The sequence below is a fragment of the Ursus arctos genome, unplaced genomic scaffold (genome assembly GCF_023065955.2).
Source record: "Ursus arctos isolate Adak ecotype North America unplaced genomic scaffold, UrsArc2.0 scaffold_42, whole genome shotgun sequence".
Lineage (NCBI taxonomy): Eukaryota > Metazoa > Chordata > Mammalia > Carnivora > Ursidae > Ursus > Ursus arctos.
Window position 1 is genome coordinate 462,679 of NW_026623059.1, and position 16,439 is coordinate 479,117.

The following is a 16,439-nucleotide window of genomic DNA, read 5'->3' on the forward strand; positions in this document are numbered from 1 at the left end:
GTGTTACATCACTTTCCGGTGGCTGGATTATGGTGGCTTCCTCCTCCCTTTATCTTCGGATATCTTTCTTGAAGATTCAAAGTTCCTCACCTCCTACATTGCAAGAAGTAGTCGTTTTTCTGTTTGTAGAGTTCGAGAAAAATCTTCTCACATCTCAGGTTGAATTCGTGTGTGTTCAGAATGGTTGGATAGATACCGAGTCATATTCAAGGAACCAGCTGAAATGAGATCCTCTATTCTGTGACCGTCTTGTCCCCCTTCTCTCAAAACGAGGAGTTTGAGTTATTCACTGGACCAGATTAATTCCTTTTTTTTTTTTTAGGTCTTAAAATTTTTATTTATTTATTTTATTTTTATTTTTATAATAAGTTTTAGTTTTTTATGTTAGTCACCACACAGTATATCCTTAGTTTTTCATGTAATGTCCCACGATTCATTATTTGTGTATAACACCCAGTGTACCATGCAATATGTGTCCTCCTCAGTACCCATCACCAAAATTTTTATTTAAATTCAATTTAGTTAACATAATATAATAAAAAATATTATTATAAAAAATAAATTCAATTTAGTTTCACATAGTGTCCTATTAGTTTCAGAGGTAGAGCTTAGTGATTCATCAGTCACATATAACACCCAGTGCTCATGCCATCACGTGCCCTCCTTAATGCCCATCACCCAGTTACCCCATCGCCCCTTTCATCACACCACCCACCAACTTTGTGTTGAACACACAATTTGTAGTATAATTTCATTATTTGAATGGGGGAAAGGTCCTTCTAGAATTCTAGCTTTATTTTTTTTTTACAACGTTACCTCCTACAAATCCTTTTCTAAAAACTATGTTCAGTTAGCCACCCGTAGTACAGCATTAGTTATTGATATAGTGTTCAGTGATTCATTAATTGTGTATAATACCCAGTGTTCATCACAACACGTGCCCTCCTTGATACACATCATCCTGTTACCCCATTTCCCCAACCCCTCCCCTCTGAAAACCTGTTTGTTTTCTGGAGAAACAGACAAATTTATTTTTTTAATGTTTTTTATTATATTATGTTAGTCACCATACACTACATCCCTGGTTTCTGATGTAAAGTTTGATGATTCATTAGTTGCATATAACACCCAGTGCACCATGCAATACATGCCCTCCTTACTACCCATCACTGGTCTATCCCATTCCCCCACCCCCCTCCCCTCTGAAGCCCTCAGTTTGTTTCTCAGAGTACATAGTCTCTCATGTTTCATTCCCCCTTCTGATTACCCCCCCTTTCTTTATCCCTTTCTTCCCCTACCGATCATCCTAGTTCTTATGTTCCATAGATGAGAGAAATCATATGGTAATTGTCTTTCTCTGCTTGACTTATTTCACTTAGCATTATCTCCTCCAGTGCCGTCCATGTTGTAGCAAATGTTGAGAACTCATTCTTTCTGATAGCTGGGTAATATTCCATTGTATATATGGACCACAGCTTCTTAATCCAGTCATCTGTTGAAGGGCATCTCGATTCCTTCCATGATTTAGCTATTGTGGACATTGCTGCTATGAACATTGGGGTGCATATGGCCCTTCTCTTCACTACGTCTGTATCTTTGGGGTAAATACCCAGTAGTGCAATGGCTGGGTCAGAGGGTAGCTCAATTTTTGACATTTTAAGGGACCTCCACACTGTTTTCCAGAGTGGCTGCACCAACCTGCATTCCCACCAACAATGTAGGAGGGATCCCCTTTCTCCACATCCTCTCCAGCAATTGCTGTTTCCTGCCTTGTTAATTTTTGCCATTCTAACTGGCGTAAGGTGGTATCTTAGTGTGGTTTTGATTTGAAGTTCCCTGATGGCTAATGATTTTGAACATTTTTTCATGTGTCTGTTAGCCATTTGTATGTCTTCATTGGAAAAGTGTCTGTTCATATCTTCTGCCCATTTAATGATTTGTTTATTTGTTTCTCACGTATTGAGTTTGAGAAGTTCTTTGTAGATCTTGGGTACCAGTCTTTTATCTGTCACATCATTTGCAAATATCTTCTCCCATTCCGTGGGCTGCCTCTTAGTTTTTTTTATTGTTTCCTTGGCTGTGCAGAAGCTTTTATCTTGATGAAGTCCCATAAGTTCATTTTATCTTTTGTTTCTCTTGCCTTTGGAGATGTGTCATGAAAAAGGTTGCTTTGGCCGATGTTGTAGAGGATGCAGCCTATGTTCTCCTCTAGGATTTTGATGGATTCCTGTCTCACATCGTGGTCTTTCATCCATTTGGAGTTTATCTTTGTGTATGGTGTGAGAGATTGGTCAAGTTTCATTCTTTTGCATGTAGCTGTCCAATTTTTCCAGGACCATTTATTGAAGAGACTGTCTTTTTTTCCACTGGATGTTTTTTCCTGCTTTATCAAAGAGTAGTTGCCCAAAGAGCCGAGGGTCCATTTCTGGGTTCTCTATTCTGTTCCATTGGTCTATGTGTCTGTTTTTGTGCCAGTATCATGCTGTCTTTGTGATCATGGTTTTGTAGTACAGCTTGAAATCCAGCATTGTGATGCCCCCAGCTTTGTTTTTCCTTTTCAACAGTTCCTTGGCAATTCAGGGCCTTTTCTGGTTCCATACAAATTTAAGGACTTTCTTCTTGAGCCTGATTTCTAGTTTCATATCATTGTGGTTGGACAAGATTTGAACGGAAGGTGAAGGGAGCATTCAGATTAAAGATTTGTTTCTGGGGGGTTTTCTGAGGGCAGACCATGAGTTCCATGGGGACAGAGGAAAGTTTTGTGAGATGGGGGAGTCAACCCTTGTTAGAATTACCAAGTATTACCATTCAGGCTGTGTACCACTGTTCACACCGTAGTCCTGATTGTCTTGTACTTCATTAGAAATATTTTCTAGGAGGTGCTGGGGTAGCTTTCTCTAAAAGAAAGGTGCCATGTGAGTTCATGGCATGACCCCAGGTCAGGAGCCAGGATGTATGGTATTGTGGGGGATCAGAACAAGGCTTTCTGCTGGATGTAACAGAAATGGGCCATGGTGAGCTTCATGACCGTAGGCGAGGTCCTGAGTGACCAACTGGGTGTTGGTGCCTGTGGATCTGTCCCATCAGGTGCTGTGGAATTCAGGGACACCCTCCTGTCTATTGAGTTGTGTGGATACAGGTAGACATCAATATCTGGCCAGGCACGAGGGTCGCACTGGACATCCACCAGAGGAACAACGTGCAGGGGAGCCACTGCTTGTTTTCCATGAAAACTGCCCAGGGCCTCTGACCATGTTTCTTAGCAGCTACATGGAGAGAGGAGGGCGGTGGTGGTGCACACTTCCTAGATTGTGGTTAGGACTAGTCTGGAGCCCACTGAAGTCAGCCACACCTGGCACAGAAGGCAACCAGTCAGTGTAGCTGTGGGCACTGTTCCCATGGCACTTTCGTGCTTGCTCCTATGCTGCTGCCTCCTCCTTTTCGTCATCTTCATGGTCTTGAGCCTCTGCTCTTGCCCCATGGCCTCCGATGTATTGCCTTCCCTCCATCTCGCCCACCTACTCTGTCTTGAGCAACCTGATGCCTGGGTAGCCTTCTCGAGAGGCAGCCCTGTCAATCGCCTGATGGAAATCTTCCATGGATCCCCTGTGAGCCAAGGATGTGCCCTGTCCTGGAGGGAGGCTGCAGGTCTCCATCAGGAGAGACATGATTCCCTTCCCAGCCTTCTCAGAATGGACCTCTCGGAAACAAAAGTAGGGTTAGGGGTAGAGCCTAGGAGCATGGGAGTTCTTATCCACTGGCTGTGTGGTGAATTTTCTGTGTGGGGGTGTTGGTGGCATGGGTTGGGGTGAATGTCAATCACTAGGTATGTGGCCTGGGGGTCAGTGAATGTGGGGGTTTGTGGGGATTGACTCAGGTAGACATTCAGATTTCTCCTCGACATCCTTTCTGGAGTCCCATATGTTATGGTCTCCTTCTCTGTGTCCACCTGAGTCTTTTGGTATTACTAACTGATGCCCAGTCTCTGGGTTTTAGGTCCAGGACTCTGGGAATGGACTTCTCAGAACTGAAACCTGGGGTAAGGGTCAGGCTGAGGACCATGGGAGGTCTGATCTCCTGGTTGTATAGACACAACCCTGGATGCCTGAATTGAGGGCATGGTTTGAGGTGAGTGTCAGGCTCAGGGTTTTTGGCAAGAGGTGCAGTGAAAGTGGGGGGTCGATGGGATTGGCTCAGGTGTCCCTGAGTAGCTTCTGGATCCCCAGAGGCGTGCTTTCTTTCTGTGTGGCATGCTGAGGCCTCAGATATTGCTCAGGTTTCCCCAATCCCTGTCTTTGGAACCAGGCCTCTGGGAGTGGACCTCTCAGAACGCACCTGTGGTTAGTGTCAGGGCCTAGGAGGATGGAAAGTGTGATCGACTGGCTGTGTGTCCCTCTCGGGGGCTGAGTGGAGAGAGTTGGTTGGGGTGAGTGTCAGTCTCTGGGTTTGGGGCAGGAGTCTGCTGAAAGTGGGGGTTCATTGGGATTGGCTCACGTGGTCACTGAGTTTTCTCCTTCTCTACATCCTTTTTGGAGTCCCAAATGGCACAGGTTTCTTCTGTGCTGCAGGCTAAGTGTCTTGGCATTGCTCAGCAGTCCCTGTTCCCTGGCCTTTGGAGCCAGGCATCTGGGAATGGACCTCTCAGATCACAACCTAGTGTTAGCGCTCGACCTAGGGGCATGGGTGTTGTGATCTGCCAGCTATGTTGACCTACTAGGGGGCTAAGTTGAGGGTGTTGTTTCAGTTGAATGTCAGACACAGGAGTTGCAGGCAGGGTGCCTGTGAGAGTGGGGGCTCTCTGGGATTGGCTCAGGTGGGCATTGAGATTTCTCTTTTTCTGAATTCTTTCTGCAGATCCCAAATGGCATGGTTTCCTTCTGTGTGGCATGCTGATTCCTCAGGTATGGCTCAGGTTTCCCCGTTCCCTGTGTTTTTGGAGACAGGCCACTGGGAATGACCTCTGAGAACCCAACCTAGCATTTGGGTTAGGGCCTAGGATCATGGGAGCTTCAATCTACAGGCTTTGTGGTGATCATCCCGGGGGCCTGATTTGAGTTGGTTGGTTGTGGAGAATGTCAGGCCCAGTGTTTTGGCCAAGAGTCCCCTGAATATGGAAGTTTGCTGAGATTGACTCAGTGGGATAATCAGATTACTCTTGCTCCAAATAGTTTCTGGAGTCCCAGATGACACTCTTTCTTCTGTGTGGCATGCTGAGGCCTCAGGTATGGCTCAGGTTTCCCCAATCCCTATGTCTTTGGAGCTAGGCTTCTGGGAGTAGACCGCTCAGAGCCCAATCTATGGTTAGTGTTAGGGGCCTAGAGGGTGGAAAGTGTGATTGACTGGCTCTCTTGCCCTCCTGGGTGCTGAGTGGAGAGTGTGGTTTTGGTCAGGGGTCTGCCTAAAGCGGGGTGGGGGGTCCACTGGGATTGGCTCAGGTGGGCATTCAGATTTCTCTTGCTCTAAATTCTTTCTGCAGGTCCCAAATGGCATGGTTTCCTTCTATGTGGCAGGCTGATTCCCCAGGTATGGCTCAGTTTTCCCCAAACCTTGGGGGTTTGGAAATTGGCTCCTGGGAACGACCTCTGAGAACCCAACTCGCATTAGGGTTAGGGCCTAGGAGCATGGGTGTCTGATCTACTAGCTTTGTCCTTATGATCCCAGGGCCTATTTGAGTTGGTGCATTGTGGTGAATGTCAGGCTCAGGGTTTTGGTCCAAGGATCCCCTGAATGCGGGAGTTTGCTGGGATTGACTCAGTTTGACATGTTGATATCTCCCTCTCTGAATAGCTTCTGGAGTCCAAAGGCATGGTGCTAGGCCCTAACCTTTCCCCTAAAATGGGTTCTGAGATGTCTATTGCCAGAGTCCTGGCCCTAAAACCCAGAGACTGGGCATCAGTTAGCAATACCAAAGGACTCAGGCTGACACGGAGAAGGATACCATGCCACATGGGACTCCAGAACAGATGCAGAGGAGGAGAAATCTGAATGTCTACCTGAGTCAATCCCACAATTCCCCACGTTCACTGGCCCCCAAGCCGCAAACCCAGTGCTTGACACTCGCTCCAACCCTTGCCATCAATTATGCCCCCCTCCCCCGGTAAATTCACCACACAGCCAGCAGATTGGAAATCCCATGCTCCTAGGCCCTACCTCAACCCTAATTTCGGTTCTGAGACGTCCATTCTGACATGCATGGCTCTAAAGCCCCAACGATTTCCAGAAGCCTAAACAGTACCAGAGGACTCACCCTGCCACACAGAAGGAATCTTTCCATGTGGGACTCCAGAAAGGAGTCAGAGCAGGAGAAATCTGAATGGCAACCTGAGCCAATCCCAGCGGACCCCACTTTCAGCAGACCCGTGACCCCAAACACTCAGACTGAAACTCACCCCGAACCACTCTCCACTCAGCCCCTGGGAGGGCCACAGCACCGGTCGATCACACTTTCCACCCTCTAGGCCCTACCCTAATCATAGGTTGGGTTCTGAGCAGTCCACTCCCAGAAGCCTGGCTCCAAAGACATAGGAATTGGTAAACATGAGGCATAAATGAGGCCTCAGCATGCCACACAGAAAGAAAGCGTGTCTTCAGGGTTCCAGAAGCTATTTGGTGCAGGAGAAATCTCCATGTCCCACTGAGTCAATCTCAGTGAACTCCCGCATTCAGGGGACCCTTGGACAAAAACCATGGGCCTGACATTCACCACAACCCACCTACTCAAATCAGGCCCCCAGGATGATAAGTACAAAGCCAGTAGATCGGACCTCCCATGCTCCTAGGTCCTAATCCTAACGCTACTTGTATTCTCAGAGGTCTTTCCAGTGGCCTATCTCCAAAGGCCCAGGGAACGGGGAAACCTGAACCATACCTGAGGAATCAGCATGCCACACAGAAGGAAAGTGTGCCATTTGGGTCCTGCAGAATGATTTCAGAGCACAAGATATCTAAATGCCCACCCGAGCCAATCCCACTGACACCCACTTTCACCACAGAACTTGCTGAAAACCCTGAGCCTGACACTCCTCCCAAACCATGCCCTCAATGCAGGCATCCAGGATTGTGTCTACACAGCTGGCAGATCAGATCTCCCATGGTCCTAGGCCCTAGCCCTAACCCTAGTTTTGGTTCTGAGAAGTCCATTCTGAGAAGGCTGGAAAGGGAATCCTGGCTCTCCTGATGGGGACCTGCAGCCACCTTCCAGGGCAGGGCATCATCCTTGCCTTCTCTCAAGTGAGGCTTGGATGGCTCTGTATTTTCCCGTCAGGACCGCCTTGCAGTGTCCCATAGGTTTTGGTCCGATGTGTTTTCATTCTCATCGGTTTCCATAAATTACTCAGGTTCTTCTGGAATTTCCTTGTTGACCCAAACATTCTCAATCAGGATGGTTCTTAATTTCCAAGTGTTTGAGTCTATCAGATGGATTTATTTTATTTTATTTTTTTAGGTTTTAGAAATTTTTAAATTCAATTTAGTTTACATAGTGTATTATTAGTTTCAGAGGTAGAATTAGCGATTTATCAGTTGCATATAACACCCAGTGCTCATTCCATCAAGTGCCCTCCTTAATGCCCATCATCCAGTTACACCATCCGCTCTTCCTCCCCTCCAGTCACCCGCAGTTGGAACACTGAGTTTTGAGTATAATTTCAGGATTTGGATGGGGGAATGCTCCTCTATGATTCTAGCTTTTTTTTTTCCTCACAACGTTATCTCTTGTGATTCGTTTTTTAAAAACTAGTGTTCAGTTAGCTACCTAGAGTACATCATTAGTTTCTGATGTAGTTCTCAATGATTCACTAGTTGTGTATAATACCCAGTACTCATCACAACACGTGCCCTCCTTGATACACATCACACGGGTACCCCGTTTCCCCAACCCCTCCCCTCTGAAACCCTGTTTGTTTCCTGGAGAAACAGATTGATTTCTGATATGATTTATGTGGGTCTTTTCTATTTTTTTTGATACAATTAGGCAGAGATTTCTCAATTTTATTGTTTTTTTTTCTCTCAAAGAACCAGGTCTTGGTTTTTTTTTTTTATCTGTTCTGTTCTTAGTTTTTATATCGTCTATCTGCTGTAATCATTATTACTATTTCATTTCTTCATGATATTAGGCACCAGTCATTGTATTTTCTCCAGCTCCTTCAGGTGTAATGTTAGGTTGTTTATTTCACATTTTTCCTGCTTCTTGAAGTCTTCCTGTATGCTTGTATTTCTGTCTTAGGACCAACTTTGCTGCAGAGAAATTAGGATAATGTCATAAAGGTTTTATACTCATGCGTGAATGTGTTTGTGTGTGTGTGTGTGCGTGTGTGTGTGTGAGGATTGAAGACCCCACATCCACACAACACCAGGAAGGTGTCTACTGCTTTCCCACGTTGTCACTAACATTGATGCTGTGATTTGGTTTATGACAGTGACCCCCACCAAGACACATTCTGCACTTGCTTTGCATTGTCGATGCCTCTGGAGCCTCATGTCCAGCATGCACTTAATGCTGCTTCTAGGATGTTTGCACGCTGAGATGGGTGGTCCTGTGATGCACAGTGAGTGCAGCTGGGATTCCTGTAAAGGTTCAGCTGATGAGCATCAGGATATTTGTAATTCATTGGTATTTAGGGACAGGAATAAACAATGTGAGTGAGTCTGTATTTTGTGGTTTCTACTATAGCAGTTTTGCCATTAGAAAAATTTACTAAGTCAGAGAGTGAAGAGTTGAGCACAGGATCATGTGTGCAGAGGGGGTCCCTGGGGGAAACTGCTCTGTGGAGAGGAAGCCCCAGACCCTGACAGGAAACCTGCCCACAACCTCCATCTGCAGCTGCTCCTGGGGCTTAAGGACAGAACTGGTGACTAGTGTGCACCCCCTGCTGGTCCAGATCCCCTTCTACAGTGAGGTTTGTGTCTGGGCTCACACTGATGTCCCCTCACTGTGTCCTTTGCACAGTAATACATGGCCGTGTCGTCGGCTCTCAGGCTGTTCATCTGCAGATAGAGCGTGTTCTTGCCGTTGTCTCTGGAGATGGTGAATCGGCCCTTCACGGAGTCTGCGTAGTATGTGTAACTACCACCACTACTGCTAATAACTGCGACCCACTGCAGCCCCTTCCCTGGAGCCTGGCGGACCCACTGCATGCCATAACTACTGAAGCTGAATCCAGAGGCTGCACAGGAGAGTCTCAGGGACCCCCCCAGGCTTCACCAGGTCTCCCCCAGACTCCACCAGCTGCACCTCACACTGGACACCTGCAGACACAAGACATCCTGGTCAGGAAACTGTCACACACCCACTGTTTGTCTCCCTCAGATCCACTCACATACTCCATGTCTCTTGTTCAGCATGAGTTACCTTTTAAAAGAGCAACAAGGAAAACCCAGCCGAGCACCAACTCCATGGTGAGCTCTCTGTGTTCTGTCCTGATACTGATTGGAACACCTGGAACCCTGGGGCTGGGGCTCCTCTCCCAGCTGCAGAGTCAGGGTTGGGCTGTTTTAATCAGCAGAGGGAGGGCCCTATTTGCATGTCCTCTGACTATATATTCAGCTTGGGATCTATGCTGACATAGAGGCCACTAACCAGAGCAGATGTGATTGTCTTTGTTTTGGCGGTATTGACCACTTTTGAAAAAAAATATAACTCTTCATTATATAACTTTTCACATATGTACGTAGCCTCCTTGTGCGACTTCATTTGTACATACTCACACAAATCCTGCAGGATAGGTGTCATGTTGTCGCATAATGAATCATAAACCTACACCGAGAATTTTAGAGGGTTTGTGAGGTGTCCAGGAACACATGCAGGGTTAAAATGAGCCCCAGCATCCAAGGACGAACTCCTGCCCCTGAACACCGAGGACAGAGAGGGCAACCTCGTGAGACACGTTGAACCCCTCGAGTAGTGGGGACAGGATGATTTTACCTGCTCTAGAGTTACTTAAAGTAAGGAAAGTATCAGGGTTCGTGCAGGTGTATTTTATAACATGTCAATATCTATATGTTCCTCCTGAGTCATCTCTGTGTTTATTAGTTTTGATGAGTGTACTGGACACAGGATGCACTGCACACATGCAGAATGTGTCATGTGATAAACACTGGAGTCACAATCAGCATTATCCAGAGTCAGCAAACCACTTCTCACTAAAATTTCCTGTATTTTCCCTGGAATTCCTCCTCCTCCTTCCCTTTCTCACCCTGTCCCCACATACCTTGGCTATATCTCCTGTTACTTAAACTAGTTTTAATTTTGAGGAGTTTATAAATGTGCAATTATAGTGTATGTAATTTCATTTGTAGGACTTTTTTTCTCTGCATAAATATTTGAGAATTCAGCCATGTTGCTGTCTGTAGCAAGAATGATGTATTTTAGAGTTTGGCAGATTTCCTTAGAGTGAAATAGCAGAATTTCATTTTTTAAGTGGTTGGTTGGGATAAGAATTTTTCCAGTTTCTGATATTATAATAAATTTGCTTCTCACTGCAGTTGTAGATATGGAGCTCAGAGACTGTAGCAGTTTCAGGGATCTGCTTTACTGTTCTTCTGGTTTCTATTTATTGATTTCTGCTCTAATCTTTATTATTTCTGTTGTTCTCCTTGGTTTAGACTTCATTTGCTGTTTTCTGTCCAGCTCCATTACGTGTAAAGTTTGCTTGTGGATTTGAGTTTTTCTAAATTTTTGAGAGAGGTTTGTATTGCAACGTACTTCTTCCTGAGGACCACCTTTGTTGTTTCCTATAGGTCTTGACCAGGTGCGTATCCTTTCCCTTAGTTTCCACGATTTTATAAATTCTTCTTTAATGTCCTTGTTCACCCATTCATTATTTAGTAGGGTGCTCTTTCACTTTCAAATTTCCTCTTGTGAATGATTTCACAGTGATTTCCAGTTTCAAAGCCTCGTGGTCTGAAAATATGCAGGGAATGATCGGAATCTCTTGGTATCTGTTGAGACCTGATTTGTGACCTGGATGTGATCTATTCTGGAATAAAGTCCGTGAGCACTCACGAACAATGAGTATTCTGTTGTGTTAGGATGGGATGCTGTGTATATATGTGTGAGGTCCATCTGGTCCAATGTGTCATTCAAAGCTCTTGTTTCTTTGTTGATCTTCTTAGATGATCTGTCCATTGCTGGGAGTGGAGTGTTGAAGTCCCCTACTAGTAATATATGATTATCAATGTTTTTCTTTACTGTGGTAAAGGGATTTTGTGTTCTTGGTTACATGCAGGAGATGTGTATCATAGAAGGTGAAGTTATGACCATGTTCTTTTCTTTATATTCACAATGAGTGTGATTTACACAGATGCATATGGATGCCCAGGTTTACCAAGGTTGATGAGTGATGGTTAACCCTGTGTCAGCGTGACTGGGCCATGGGTGCCCAGATTAAACATTGTTTCTGTCGGTGCCTGTAATGCTGTTTCCAGAAGAGACTGGTATTCACATCCATGGTCTCTGTGTAAGTGGGCATCATCCAATCCATTAAGGTTCTGAACAGAATGAAATGCAGAGGGAGGAAGAATTCCCTCACTCTTCCTTCCTGCATGCTTGATCTGGAACATTCCTATCCTCCTGCCTCTGGAGACAGTTACACATTCATGTCCCCAGGTTCCCCAGCTTGTGCTACTTCCATCATAGCTAATACATGAGACCCACTGCAGCCCTTTCCCTGGAGCCTGGCAGACCAAATTTATCCAGGAACTACTGAAGGTGAATCCAGGGCCTGCACAGGAGAGTCTCAGAGACCCCCCCAGCTTTCACCAGGTCTCCCCCAGACACCACCAGCTGCACCTCACACTGGACACCTGCAAACACAAGACATCCTGGTCAGGAAACTGTCTCACATCCACTGCTTCTCCCACTCATATTCACTCACATACTCAATTTCTCTTGTTCACCATAAATTACCTTTTAAATAGTGTCCAGGAAAACTCAGCCAAGCACAAAGTCAATGGTGAGTTTTCTGTGTTCTCTCCTGATCACTGAATGGGAACACATGGGGATCCTGGGGCTGGAGCTTCTCTCCCATTGCTGGGGTCGGGGCTGGGCTGGTTTAATCAGTGGAAGGAGGGCCCTATTTTCATGTCCTGTGACTCTATAGCCAGCTTGGGACCTATGTTGACAGAGAAGGGCAGAGACCAGATCAGATGTGAATGCCTTTGATTTGGTGCTAGTGACATTTGGGAAACTCGGATTTTGATTATATGACTTTGCAGAATACACACTTGGGCTCGGTGTGCTACATAGTTTTTACATATTCACACAAATCTTGGGGCCTAGTGTCATGTTACTGCATAAAGAGATATGAACCTATTCCCAGAAGTGCAGAGGGATTGTGAGGTGTCCAAGAGCAGCTCTGGGGTGAATATGAGCCCCAGGACGTGGACCTGTGCTCCACCCACAGGACCTGCTGCCTCCCTGATCCACCTGCAGGACAGAGTGGGCAGGCTGATGACGAATGTGGAACTCGTCCTGTGATGGGGACAGGATGATTGTTTCCGGACTTTACCTGAAGTACAGAGAGAATCAGGGTTTGTGCAGGTGTATTTTCAAGTCTCTAACATGTCACTATGTCTGCGTGGCTCCTGAGTCATCTGTGTGAGAATCTGTAACGGCTGTGATGCGTGTACTTGACACAGGATGCACTGCACACGTGCAGAGTGCGTGATATGGTCATCACTGATGTTAGACTCAACATTATCACGTGAGAAAATAGATTCCTCTTACATCTTCCTGTATCTCCTAGAATTCCTCCTTCCTGTCTTCTCTTCTTCACGCTGTTCCCACATAACTACTGATTTTTCTCTGTTACCATAGACTAGCTTTAATTTTCTAGGATGTATAAATGTTTTATTAGACTATATGTGCTTTTATTTTTAAGGCTTAATTTGCTCAGCATCAATCCTTGAGAACACATCCGTTTTGCTGTGTGTAGCAAAAATCACTATTAATTCCTGGCAGCGTTCCAGACAATGAACACAGGAAAATTTTATTTTTTAAAGCAGTTGTTTAGGATTGGGATCATTTCCAGTTTCTGGTATTTCAATCAAGTTGCTTCCTAGCCTGACTGAAGGTGTGGAGTTCCGAGAATGTATTATTTATATGGTCTCCACGGCAACAACTAACCTGGAGTAGATGTGGGGGAGTACCTTTGCATCGATGAGGGACTTTATTTAGCTTTGGGGTTTTCTTATTATGTAGATATTCATGGAACTCAATTTCACACATGGGAATTCGTATTTATTCATTTATTTACTCAATTCCCTCATCATGTAATGTTTACAGTTACTGTTTGTGTTACGTTAGGGTTAGATTTGGGGTTAGGGTTAGGGTCTAAGGCCTAGAGCTTAGGACATGTGCCTGGTATCCTGCAGTTCAGAGACCTCCCCAGAGAGTAAATCTCAACATTGACTGGGATGAGAATAGCCTGGAAGCCATCTCCTGAGCTGAGGGAAGAAGAGGATTTGGGGCTCTAAGTACTTTTTTTTAGAAATGTTGAATTTGGAGCGCCTGGGTGGCTCAGTCATTAAGTGTCCGGCTTCAGCTCAGAGCGTGATCCCACTGTCCTGGGACGAAGCTCCAGATCAGACTCCCTGCTCCACTGGGAGCCTGCTTCTTCCTCTCCCACTCCCCCTGCTTGTGTTCCCTCTCTCGCTGGCTGTGTTTCTCTCTGTCAAATAAATGAATAAATAAAATCATTATCAAAAAAGAAATGTCTTATTCTGTTCCAGCTGCTGTAACACTGTACACAGACTGGGTGGCTTTAACAACAGACACTCATTTCTCACAGTGCTGGAGTCTGGAAAACTCAGGACAAGGTGCAGGCAGATGTGATTTCTGAAGAGCACCCTCATCCTGGGCTGTCCATTCCCTGTCATCTCACATGCGGTCAGGGGGCAGGGAGCTTTCTCAGTCGTGGTGTGTAAGGGCACTACTCCCATCATGAGGCTGCACCCTCCTGACCTAAGTGCCTCCCTAAGGCCCAACTCCTCGTCCCATCACATTGTTGTTAGGTTTCTTTGTGAGGATGGTGGAGGTCACACACATTGAGCTGAAGTCAACAACTGAGGATCAATGAGCGATTCCCTGCAGATGAAAAGCCCCTCCCCTCTAGCACCTCAAAGTGAGGATCTCATGGATCCAGTAGAATCTTCTGGTCTCTGCGTGCAAACGGTGAACAAAGAACCTTCAGAACCAGCTGGAGACCTTGGGGAGTGGACAGCTTCCACTGCAGACACCCAGCAAGACCTCAGTCCACTTCTAATAGCTTCCTTATTAGTATTGTCAGCTTATATGTCATCATTCTCATTTTCTAAGGACTCAGGTGGTCTTCACGTATTTGATCAGTTCTCTTCCTTTTCACTTATTTTTCTAGTTGCATGGAATTAGGCATGAGACTTTATCTTCTGATGATTCATTACTGACACCAGAAGCCCCTTGCTCTGTCTTCTCCTGCACCACACATGGGACATCGGATAGGAAAGCTGAGATTCTGTGCCTTTCATGTTCCTGATTCCTTGGGACTCTCCAGCACTGAGCCATGAGAAAATCCCTGATGTCATGTCCTTTCCTGGTTTTATTAAAGCATTTCTGACACGCTGTGTGACATTCCCTGAGATCGATAAGCATTGTGTATTCTCCCATGTGTGTGTCGTATCATCTGATTCCCCAACTGTATCAAGCTTGGTGGGGGTCCCTCTGCTTCTGGATGATGTCAGCTAACTAGATGCTGTGAGCATGGTGTCCACACAACACCCCCAGCACTAGGGCCCTTCTCCTCTGGCTTTGGCTTCATGATGCTTCTGTGCCTGATGTTCAGCACGAACTTTATTTTACTGGCTCATCGTTCGTACACTGGTTTGTGTGGTGCTGTGTTGTTGAGTCCTGCTGAAACTTCTACAGACTTGGCAGACTGACATCAGAATGTCTGTATATAATTGTCATTTAGGGAAAAGGTGAAGCCGTGTAAGTGACGTTCTGCCTTTTGTGCATGGAAGTATAGTTTTCTCCTATTACAACCAACCTTTGTATTCACAGATGTAAGAGTAAGACGAAATCATTATTTGAGAGAGACCCCCGGGGAAACTGTTTTATGGAGAGGATGCCCCACACGGTGACAGGAGACGAGCGTTTACTCTCCTCCTGCACCTGCTGCTGGTGTGGAAAGTGTATTTGTGGGTCTTCAGTGCCACACGCTGATCTGAGTGTGCCCTTGTCTCCTGAGTGCCCCTGACTCTTGAGCACCCCCTGGTGACCTGAGCTCCCAGAGATGACCTGAGCTCCCAGAGATGACCTGAGAGCCCCCTGGTGTCCTGAGCACTCCCTGGTGGATTCTGAGGGCCCCTGCTGTCCTGCCCCTACTGTGTCCCTGCAGGAAGGTTTGTGTCTGGGCTCACACTGATGTCTCCTCAGTGTGCCTCTGGTACAGTAATGCACGGCCGTGTCCTCAGTGGTCACAGAGCTCAGCTGCAGGGAGAACTGGTTTTTGGACGTGTCAGCAGTGATGGAGATGCGGCCCTGGAAAGTCGGGTTGTAGCTTGTGCTACCTGTCCAGTTCCCCATCCACTCCAATGCTCTCCCAGGGCGCTGGCGGATCCAGTTTCAATAGTAACTGCTGGTGACAGAGCCCCCAGAGACAACACAGTTGAGAGAGAGGGTCTGTGAGGGCTTCACCAGTCCTGGGCCTGACTCCTGAAGTGTAAGTTGAGACAGGACACCTAGGGACAAAGAGAGTCATGGTGATTCGGTCCCATCCCACAGAAAGGCCCCCGTCTATCCCAGAGCGTCCAGACCCTTACCCAGGGGAGCTGCCAGAAGGCAAAGGAGGGAACCACAGCATCTGCATGGCTGTCTGCAGGATGGAGACCCAGCACGCTGGCCTCTGCCTGTGATGCCGATTTCTTCTGGGAGCACCCAGGTGATTTGCATGTGGGTCCCCGCAGAGACGGGGAAGCATTAAAAGATCCTGAGCCCTGTTGACAGTCACTAGTTCTTGGTGTCCCCATGGTGGGTGGTGTGAGGACCCACTGAGTCTGTTCCTAGTGATCTAGGCTGAGTTCTGCCTGAACTGTTCTCCAGTCCCAGTTACTTGAGTGGGTTTGTGCTGGAGTTGATGAAGATTTGGAAACCTCATGAAGGTTCTCTTGTGTTCTCTTGTGGGGCTGTTTGACTGTGGGCTGCAATTTTAACCTTCGGATTCACCTGTTCACATACCTGGAGGATGAGGCAGTAGTCCAGGGTCCAGACCTTGATTACTTGCGTTCTTAGGGTCATTCTCTCCCTCTAATCAGATACGGGTCCTGGAAATGATGGCCCACATACAATCTACAAAAGAGGGTGTTAGGAACTATACGCAAGTATTTACATATGGAAACAAGCTCATCCATGTGGATAGCAAGGCAGAGAGATTGGGGGTTAAGTGGGTATGCGTTTCTTCTTTTCC

General features: G+C 46.4%; 1 pseudogene; it reads right to left on the reverse strand.

Moving 5' to 3' along the window:
* Positions 1–8,853: 8,853 nt before the first annotated feature.
* On the reverse strand, positions 8,854–9,455 carry LOC125281431 (immunoglobulin heavy variable 3-23-like; annotated as a pseudogene).
* Positions 9,456–16,439: the final 6,984 nt, after the last annotated feature.